The following is a 9,681-nucleotide window of genomic DNA, read 5'->3' as shown; positions in this document are numbered from 1 at the left end:
ATTGGGTGGGATTTATGCATCTCTTCAGTTATTGTTGGATTGCAACTTCTAGTAGTTCTAGCCAGCACTGCCAGTGGTGAGGATTATGAGTGTTGCAGCCTAATAACATCTGAAGAATAAAAATTGCTCATTGTGGCACTAGATTATGGCACAGAAAGTTCCACGGCCTGGGTTCTTCTATTCAGACTTTTTGTTCACTTCATGAAGATTAGATAGCAATGTAGACACTATTGCATTGTGAAAGAATGCAATAGTTTTTTGGTTTGTTTGTTTGTTTGTTTGCTAATACATCAGAAAAAAAAGGAAAAAATATAGGGGTTCACATAATTTTTATGTATATTTTTTCTTCTAATGAAAAAAGGGGGAAAATGTCCCCATAGTGAAGAAGGCCCTGCTCAAGTGACCTGCATGTCTACTCATCTTGCTGTGTCCAGGGGCTAAGTGCTGATGGACATCTTCAAGGTGGCTTTATCATCCATTAAGAGTTTAACTGGACAATCTTTCCAGCAGAGCAACATTTGCATAGCATGTTATTATGTCAACATATATGTATAAATGGCAAGTACAGAATTATCTTTCTAACTGAGATAAAAAATATATAATAGCTTCCTATTGTGAAGACCCTGGCATGGTGTGTGCTCTGAGGGCAGTGCCAGACAGGCCTTTATCCCAGGAGAATCCACGTTTTAAAAATGCAGATTTTCCCAGGGGGCCACCTACACTCACCCCACTTTCTGGGGTGGTTGTCCAGATGTTCTGCTGGAACTTCCCTGTAGAACACCGGGACACTCCCCAAAAGCCCCCTAAAAGGAGTAAAAAAAGAAAGAACTCACCTAGGCTCCATGGGACGGCTGCTGGAGTTCTTCTGGCACATACAAATGACGTGCCAGGAAAAGGGGGGCAGGAGTAATTTCCCTCCTCCCCTCCCCTTTCTCCTAGTGTGTCATTTGTACACATCAGAACTCCAGCAAATGTCCCATGGAGCCTGTGTGGGTTCTTTTTGTTGTGGTTGTTTACTCTGTTTCAGTGGCTTTTGGGGAGGGAATTGGTATTCCCACAGTTTTCCAGGATAATTTAGCCTGGAAAACTGTGGGAATACTGTCTAGACTGCAGTCCAGATACCAGAAGTAGCAGGTTTATCCTTTCAAGAAGGCACGGAATAAACCCACTATCAAATTAATTCACCACAAACCAGGGTTTTCCTGGCTTGTGGTGGATTCGTTCTGGTTTGTCCAGGACATTGTCTGGACAGCCCCCTTTTTATTGAAGAAGTTTCTGCATTAAAGGGGCTGTCTAGAGCCGCCCTGAGATCTCTTAAATTATTCTGTATCATAGAGAATCATAGAGTTGGAAGGGACCCCAAGGGCCATCTAGTTCAATTCCCTGACATGCAGAAACTCACAGAGCATTCACAGCAGGTGTTTCAAACCTCTAAAAAAGATGGACATCTTCAAGGAGATTCCACCACATTCCAAGACAGTGTATTCCACTGTCGAACAATGATTATCTTAGAAAGTTCCCCCCAATATTCACATGGAATCTCTTTTCTTGAAGTCTGAATCCACTGCTCTATGTCCTAGACTCTAGAGCTGCAGAAGATAAGCCTGTTCCATCTTCAGTATGCCATCCTTTCAAATATTTAAACATAGCTACCATGTCTCCTATTAACCTTCTCTTCTCTAAGCTAAACATAGCTAGTTTCTTCATCTGCTCCTCAAAGGACCTGACCTTCAATACCTTTTACCATTTGGGTCACCCTTCTCTGGACATGTTCCCCCTCATTGATATTCTTCTTGAATTGTGGTGTCCAGAACTGGACAGCATATTCCAAAGTAGAATAGAGTGTTACCATTACTATTACTATATAATGTACATCATTACTCTAAACAGCAGAAAGAATTGTGAATACTTTCTGTGCTTTGTGTATGACACACAGTGAAGTACTTTGAGGATTTAGTATATACTTCTTTCTTCACAACCACTTGCTTTGTTCCTGAAATAGTTCAGAAAAACATATAATGATTCATATATGCGTTCACTTAAATCACCCTGGACACTGTTTATGCTTATTCTAATCCAAAACCTGGCAAATTTTGCAAAGAGACTCCATGTTGTTTATTACTTTCACCCTGAAATATTCCACTAAGCTGGATGACATGTTGATTAGTTTTCCTTGTACAGTTTAGATATTTCCAGGTTTTACAAGGTGAAAAAGATTTTCTTAAAACATTTCACAGCTGCAACTCTTACAATTTAAGTGTCATGGCAAAAGCACAAACATGAAAACTTTATGAGTCCTGCCATGCCTGACCATATAATTAAATGAGAATGCTTTGGAGTTTTAGAAACACCTGTTGCAGTCACCACTGATTTCCCATCATAAAAAACAGAAATGAAAGCCATAATGTCATAAATGATTAACAATTTCTGTTGCATATTAGAATGCATAGTGTTGCCATACTCTTTCTCTACTTTATGCTTGCAAATGTATGTTTCATACAGTGGGAAGGGAATTGCAACCCTATACTTCTCTACCAAGGAATAAGTCTCATTGATAGGACTTCCCTCTGAGCAGCCATATACTGGATTGAAATATCTATGCATACATTTTCTCTCCCTAAGGTCACATATCCGTTCAGGGCTCAAGCAAAGAGTCTTATAGTCAAACACCTAACCCAAAGGTGTTTTGCTTTGCTATGTATTTTAATTCAAGCCAGATATCAGTTACATAGAACTTAGTACATAGTTTTTTCCCTCCATCTCAGTAAAATGAATTTTATAAAATTACAAAAAAAGGATTTTATAAAATAGGCATTTGTTTTGTCCATCCAACTAAAATTAATTATCTTATTAGGTACCTTACATTATCCTCTCATCATACTTATGTTTTGCTTCATCTTTGTGATTTATCACAATTTATACTCTTATTTATTTTTGCTCATGTGTTAAAACAGGCACAGGTTGTCCATTTAAAAAAGAAATCCAATTGCTTTTTTGAGTTAAAGGTCACATTTTCAAACACAATGAAAAACAGGGCTCACAACCAGGGGCGGCTCAACCCATTATGCAAAGTAAGCATTTGCAGTATAGTTGATTTTGCCCAGGGGCGCTCTTGAGGCACTCTTGGGGAAAATAGACCTTGACATATGCGAGTTGTAGTTACTGGAATGTATAGTTCACCTACAATCAAAGAGCATTCTGAACTCCACCAATGATGGAATTGAACCAAATATGGCACACAGAACTTCCACAACGAACAGAAAATATATATCAGTGATTGATTGGGGGTGGGGGTGCCAAAATACTGTTTGCTTACCGTTGAAAATTACCTAGAGCCGCCTCTGCTCACAACCAAAAGTTATTATTGGCCCATGTTGAACTTTGTCAACACAGACTTACACAAGTAAATGGACACTGGGGGCACAATTCATTTGGACTGTGACATGGGTGACTAGAGGCTTCTTTTAAAAGCACATGTAATTGAATATTTGCCTTTTTTTTTTGTCGTGTCGGAAGTGACCTGAGAAATTGCAAGTCGCTTCTGGTGTGAGAGAATTGGCCGTCTGCAAGGACGTTGCCCAGGGGACGCCTGGATGATTTGATGTTTTATCATCTTTGTGGGAGGCTTCTCCCATGTCCCTGCATGAGGAGCTGGAGCTGATAGAGGGAGCTCATCCGCCTCTCCCCGGATTTGAACCTGTGACCTGTCGGTCTTCAGTCCTGCCGGCACAGGAGTTTAACCCACTGCGCCACCGGGGGCTCCCCAATTTTTGCCTGAATAAATGGAATAGACTTACTCTACAAGAAGGTTTATTATAATGAGTTAGAGTTCTAGAATTAGGGTTTTTGGATCATAATAAAATATTGCTGTTCTTGTTGAGTTCAGTTGATTTTAGTGAAGTTACTGAAAGAATTGTGTTCACAAAAACTAAAAAATGTACTTGGAGATATTTTTTGATATTATTGCAAGTTTTTATTGTGTAAATCCATATAGTTTATTTTTGTAAATATAAAATTGTATGTGTGTCATCATTTAAACTGAGACTTTTATCCTAAGTCCTGTAGAGCATCTCACTGCCCTTAACCTTAATGATAGGTAGAGAGGCCCACCAAAGATCCTGGCTTGGCAGCCTGCTTCAGAATGTGAGGGCCATGTTTATTGGTGACGCAATGTTCATGCCCCAATTCTTTTAGACAAAAACTAAATCACAACCAGCAAAGGGACAATGTTTCTTGTTTCTAGTCTTCTTCACCCAAACAAAGATCTTAAGTCAGGCTGCTCTGCCAGATGGGCAACTGAGTCAAAATTTATCTTGACAATTGAGCCAAATATTCATAGAAGAAAGATCAAGAGGTCAAGATGGACTGAGTAATTGAAACCAGATATCAGTGTGAAGGAGGAGTTGAAACGAATGGTGTTCTTCATTAATGGTTGAGGACAGGTGCTCTAAATTAAGTCTTTCTTCATCCTGGTGATTCATATCGCATTTGTAGTTCAAGCTGGTCTATACATTGAAATGTTTCACAAATTGATTTGTTATCCTTAGCTTGATATGACCCCTTGATGCACATGTGCTGGTTTCTATTTTATTTTTATTTGGAAGATTCTCACAACGTACGTTTACCTAAACAGAACAAGCATTGTTTGTATAATTATAGATCAGTCTTTAGATGAAAATGGTTAGCAAATCATCATTCCTACAATAGTCTAATGTGCGGAGTAATCATGGTGCTTATGAATGAACTCTCTTGAGTAGACATTACAGGTAACCCCTTCAGGTGAGATGAATTAAAAGCTCTGTTCCAAAAGATTCCTGGGTTGGGGAAAACTAATGTGTTTCACCTGAAATAACTTACAGCAAAATTCCTTTTGGGATGCACATTGGCAGAAATGCACCAGTTTGTACATACCACAGCTAATCCATCCTCAGCATACACCAATTTCATTTTCCGTGCTTACAATATCTTGAAATGGGAACCTATGAGGGCAAGTCAAAAACCCACAAAGAAACTTTATATTTAGTGAGATTGTCAATGCTGTGCCACATTTTCACTGAAGTAAGCAATTTTTAAATGGATTTAAACCGAGTTTGCAAAAATTATGTGACAGTTCTAACCTTTTCTTCTCTTCTAGTTTCCAAAACTCTCATTAAAACATTACCACAGTGATTATTATAATAGTCATTACTACAATGATATTTAATTTCTTAAGAGTACTTCAACATTTTGGGATTGGCACTCACTACATGTTTATTACATATATTGAGGGTTAAATAAGCTTTTTGAATGACTAGTTTCATAATCATTTTATCTCTACATTTGCACATATTAGAGCAGTGGTTCCCAACCTTTTTTTGATCAGGGACCACTTTGACAGGGACCATTCTCCAACATTAGAACCAAAAGGGTCACAAATCAGTTTTTGGTCAACTTTAGATTTGATTTGGTTATTTGGGGTGCTGATTTAGAAAAATTGCATTGGACAGACCACATCAATTCTAGTTTCTGATACAGAACATATGCCATCCAGTCAGGCCCGCAGCCAGGATTTCGTTTCGGGGGGGGGGGGGGCTGAATTTTTTTTCAGGGGGGGTTTCGGGGGGGCTGAGTTTCAGGGGGGCTGAGTCTGAGTGAAAGAGGGTCTACCCTAGCAAACCTTTTGTATCATTACCCCAATACCCCCATGCATATGGGATATATTGAGTATGGTGATCAGATCATGATATGAATAAACATAACAATTTAAGAAATGCACCAGTAAGACTTTTTGCGAACCATCATGAGAATTTTGGGGGGGGCTGAAGCCCCCCGAGCCCCCCCCCCTCCCCCCCCGGCTACATGCCTGCATCCAGTAGTTACCATCTGGTCACCCACAGAAAACCATATTTAATAAGCCTGGGCACTATAAGAGGATTTTGCAAGACCAGTCACTCTCATTGCAATGGTATGGTGTAACAGTGAGGCCACGGACCATATTTTCATTCTTGTGGACCACTGGTGATTCACGGGCCACAGGTTGGAAATCACTACACTAGAGGCAAGCTCCAATTACTATTATTAGTATTATTTTTAAAACATTTTCCGATCTTTCTAGATGAAGGGCCCTACGGTGCCTTCCAACTATGGAAAGAAAAGATATTTTAGCTTCATTTTGAACCCAACTTACTTAGCTGCTACACACTTTGTAGCATCTGGGTTACAAATTCATCCTCTATAAATTAACTCAGTTATTTTTTAAAACAATAGCTGTCTATAAATTATTTCCCCAATGAAATGCATCCTTGGAAATGTTATAATTATATATGTTCTACTGGAAATGTATAAGAGGGACAGAAGAAATCTTTAAGTCTAGATTTCTGACTTCCAACAAAGGTATAAAAATAATGTTATTCTGGTTTTTCTGCATACATTTGTACAAGATGGTTCTCTGCAATTAACGTTAATTTATTTCAGGCTAACTTTGAATCATATATGTAGATGGAGTTTTGGGGAGTGTTTGTGTTTTCTCCTGTAGCTCTGTTGTTCTGGGAATGCCTGAGAACATTAACTGTGCTGCTTTTACTCGACATACACTTACAAACGTGTCACAAGGGGATGCAAGAATGGAACAGCTGTCTAGATACAGCTGTCCTGACAGAGTGTAACACTTTTTAAAATGTCATTCCACAGTAAATGAAGGAGCGTACCCAAATCGGCTACTTCTTTGGGGATTTGAACATTTAGGCAGAATGCAATTTGTGTCCCTCTCTACATTCAGTGCCCACACTCACCTCTGGCAATTAAAGTTACTTCCTTTCTCAAGGTAATTGATATAGGTGATGAAGACCAAGTTAAAATGGAAATGGAAAGAAGCAGCAAAGAGGTTTGGTCTGGTGATGTTATGGAAGAACTCACACATAGTTTTAAGTAAATATTTAGTCTTCACAGAATTTAGAAAGTTATTGTTTTTAAAGTAAGTACTTGGTAGTCCACGCCTTAGTCACATCCCGTCTGGATGTGCTGCAACACTCTTGATGTGGGGCAGCCTTTGACGATAGTTCAGAAGCTTCAACTAGTTCAGAGATTGGCAGCCATACTATCTGGAGCACCATACAGGGAGCAGACAACTCCCATGTTTGCTCCCTGTAGCAGCTCTACTGGCTGCTAGTCTGCTTTTGGACAAAATACAAAATGCTGGTTATTACTTTTAAAGCCCTGTATATGAAGACCAGGAGTACTCACTTTAAAGAATTCAGGCATGCTCCAGGAAGCTTTGCACAAATGGTCTATTTATGCCAAAATAAAACCACAAAAAGTGTGAATTATTCTTCTTTAAAGTCTCTATTGGGTTTTATGACTTATTTTTACTACACACCAACATAGTAGTAGTCAGAGGAAGAAATTTGATACATTGCCTGTTGTGTGTCTTTTAAGTTGTTTCCAAATTATAGCAAGCATAAGGGAAACCTTTCAAGAGTTTTCTTTGTAAGATTTGTCCCAAGGAATTTGTGACTGTTTTCTCTTAGGCTGTGAGATTGTGACTTTCTGAAGGTGATAGTGTGTTTCCATGATCAAAGAGCATTTGAACCCCAATCTCCCCGAGTTGCTTTTGGTACTCAAACTATTACATCATGATGGTACTCCAAGGTCCACTGGTACTTACGGTATATATATATTTAAAAAAAAAACAAATCCAACGATCTGCTCATTCAGATATTGGAGGTCTAATCTTCTAAAGGACAAACAGCACATGGTAGTGGGGAGTAGACTCAATAAATTATGAGTAAAAGCTTATTTTATGGGGGGTTTGTCTGGCTAGGAGTGTTGCTAATGTTAGTAGGTAATCACTTAGACTCACAGTGGCCTCCTAACTGCAGACAAATTATCTTTTGAACAATGGGTTAGAAGGCTGTACCATTTAACATTTTAAAATATATTCAAAATTATTTCTGAACACTTTTGACTTGGGTTGAAGAAGCGTCCAATCTATACTGCTCCCACGGGCAGGATATTGGCTCTTTGCCCAATCCTTGTTCATGATTTGGATGAACTGATAGGAGAATTGTGGCCTATGGGAAGCCAAAAGCTTCTTTTCACTATGACTCTGAACATATTGGTTTATTTCCCTTCCCTTTATTTTTGAAGAGCTGTGAATATTAAGGAAAGCCTATTTGGGGTGTTAAGCATGTGATGATCCCATTTACACATGGAAATCACTTTATAATCATGAATTTGTGTGAAACCATCTTATATAATTCTCAGTTATTCAATTCACATTGGATTAAAACAAAGTAGCATTTTCACTGCCTTTTGAGAAAGGAATTGGTAGAAGGTTATAGAGGACTGAGAGCTATATAACAAGGAATTAGCCCCAAAACCCTTAAGCTAATCTGCTGCTTATCTTAGGGGTTATTGGGTAGTTTCCTTGTCATCTGCTGGAGCCCCTGGTGGCACAATGGATTAAACCCTTGTACAGCTTAACTGGTCAACCGAAAGGTTGGCGGTTCAAATCTGTGGAACGGGGTAAGCTCCTGTCTGTTGAGTTCTATCTTCCCATGAAGGGGCATGAGAGAAACCTCCCACAGGATGGTAAACATCAAACATCTGGGTGTCCCCTGGGCAACGTCCTTGAAGATGGCCAATTCTCCACCACCAGAAGCAATTTGCTATGTCTCAAGTCGCTCCTGACACGAAAAAAATCTGCTGCTTTGAGGAGCGATGGAAGATCTCCTCTCAGCTGCCAAAGCCTAGCCTACCATTGCAATTGACTTTTATCCATGGGATGGGAATAGAAGCATCATATTCCTTGCCTAAGATTGTGAAATGCTTTTGTTGGGACAAGTTTGATAGTTTAGTAGCCCACTTATAATGTGTTTGGGGCCCATAATCCCCTTTGCAACTGGCTTTACATTCTCTCACTCTTATAGCTGCCATTTAGTAATGATTTGTCCATTTCCACAACTTCCATAAAAATAAATTTCATTTTAGTTTTTTTCCAATGTTTATATCTCACAGGTTTTCTTACCTAGCAATCACAGAAAGAAGTTTACCAATTAAAGCAAAGGGAATGTTTGGCTTGTAGCAAAACCCAGGAAATATTGACTATTGATCCAGCTGCACAGAGTCACATTACTTGGGAAAACAACTCCCCAATTTTTCACTTCACTGAAGCCACAGGTCCATCACTGTTAGGATCATTACCTCTTGTCTGCAAAATACAAGGAATGTAAAAATGTGGGCAAGTAGGTTTTGAACCAAATGAACTTTGTGGGTTTGAAATGAATGCACAAAAAACAACCTCGCTTTCCATGAGGTACCCCCTTCTCATTTTAGGAGGACATTCAAAGACACAAAAGCAGTAACTTACATTCTATAGTGACAGCATAAATCATCAAAATACTGCCATGAGCTTATTGGAGACTAATCAGGTTGCTAGAAACCTATACAGGAAAATATGAATGACACACAGTTCCTTATTATATGAGCAAATAAACATGTCTCCTAATTGTAGGGACCACTAGAGAAGCTCAAAATTTATTTCCTTTAAGGTATAAAATTCTGTAGTAGGAAAAACAAATGCATTTAACATAGCATTCCAGTCATGTAGCCGGGGGGGGGGGCTTGAGGGGCTTCAGCCCCCCCCCCCCCGAAATTCTCATGGTGGTTCGCGAAAAGGCCTTACTGGTGCATTATTTAAACTGT

The sequence above is a fragment of the Anolis sagrei genome, chromosome 4 (genome assembly GCF_037176765.1).
Source record: "Anolis sagrei isolate rAnoSag1 chromosome 4, rAnoSag1.mat, whole genome shotgun sequence".
In the NCBI taxonomy this organism is placed as follows: domain Eukaryota; kingdom Metazoa; phylum Chordata; class Lepidosauria; order Squamata; family Dactyloidae; genus Anolis; species Anolis sagrei.
Note: the sequence above shows the minus strand (reverse complement) of the source record.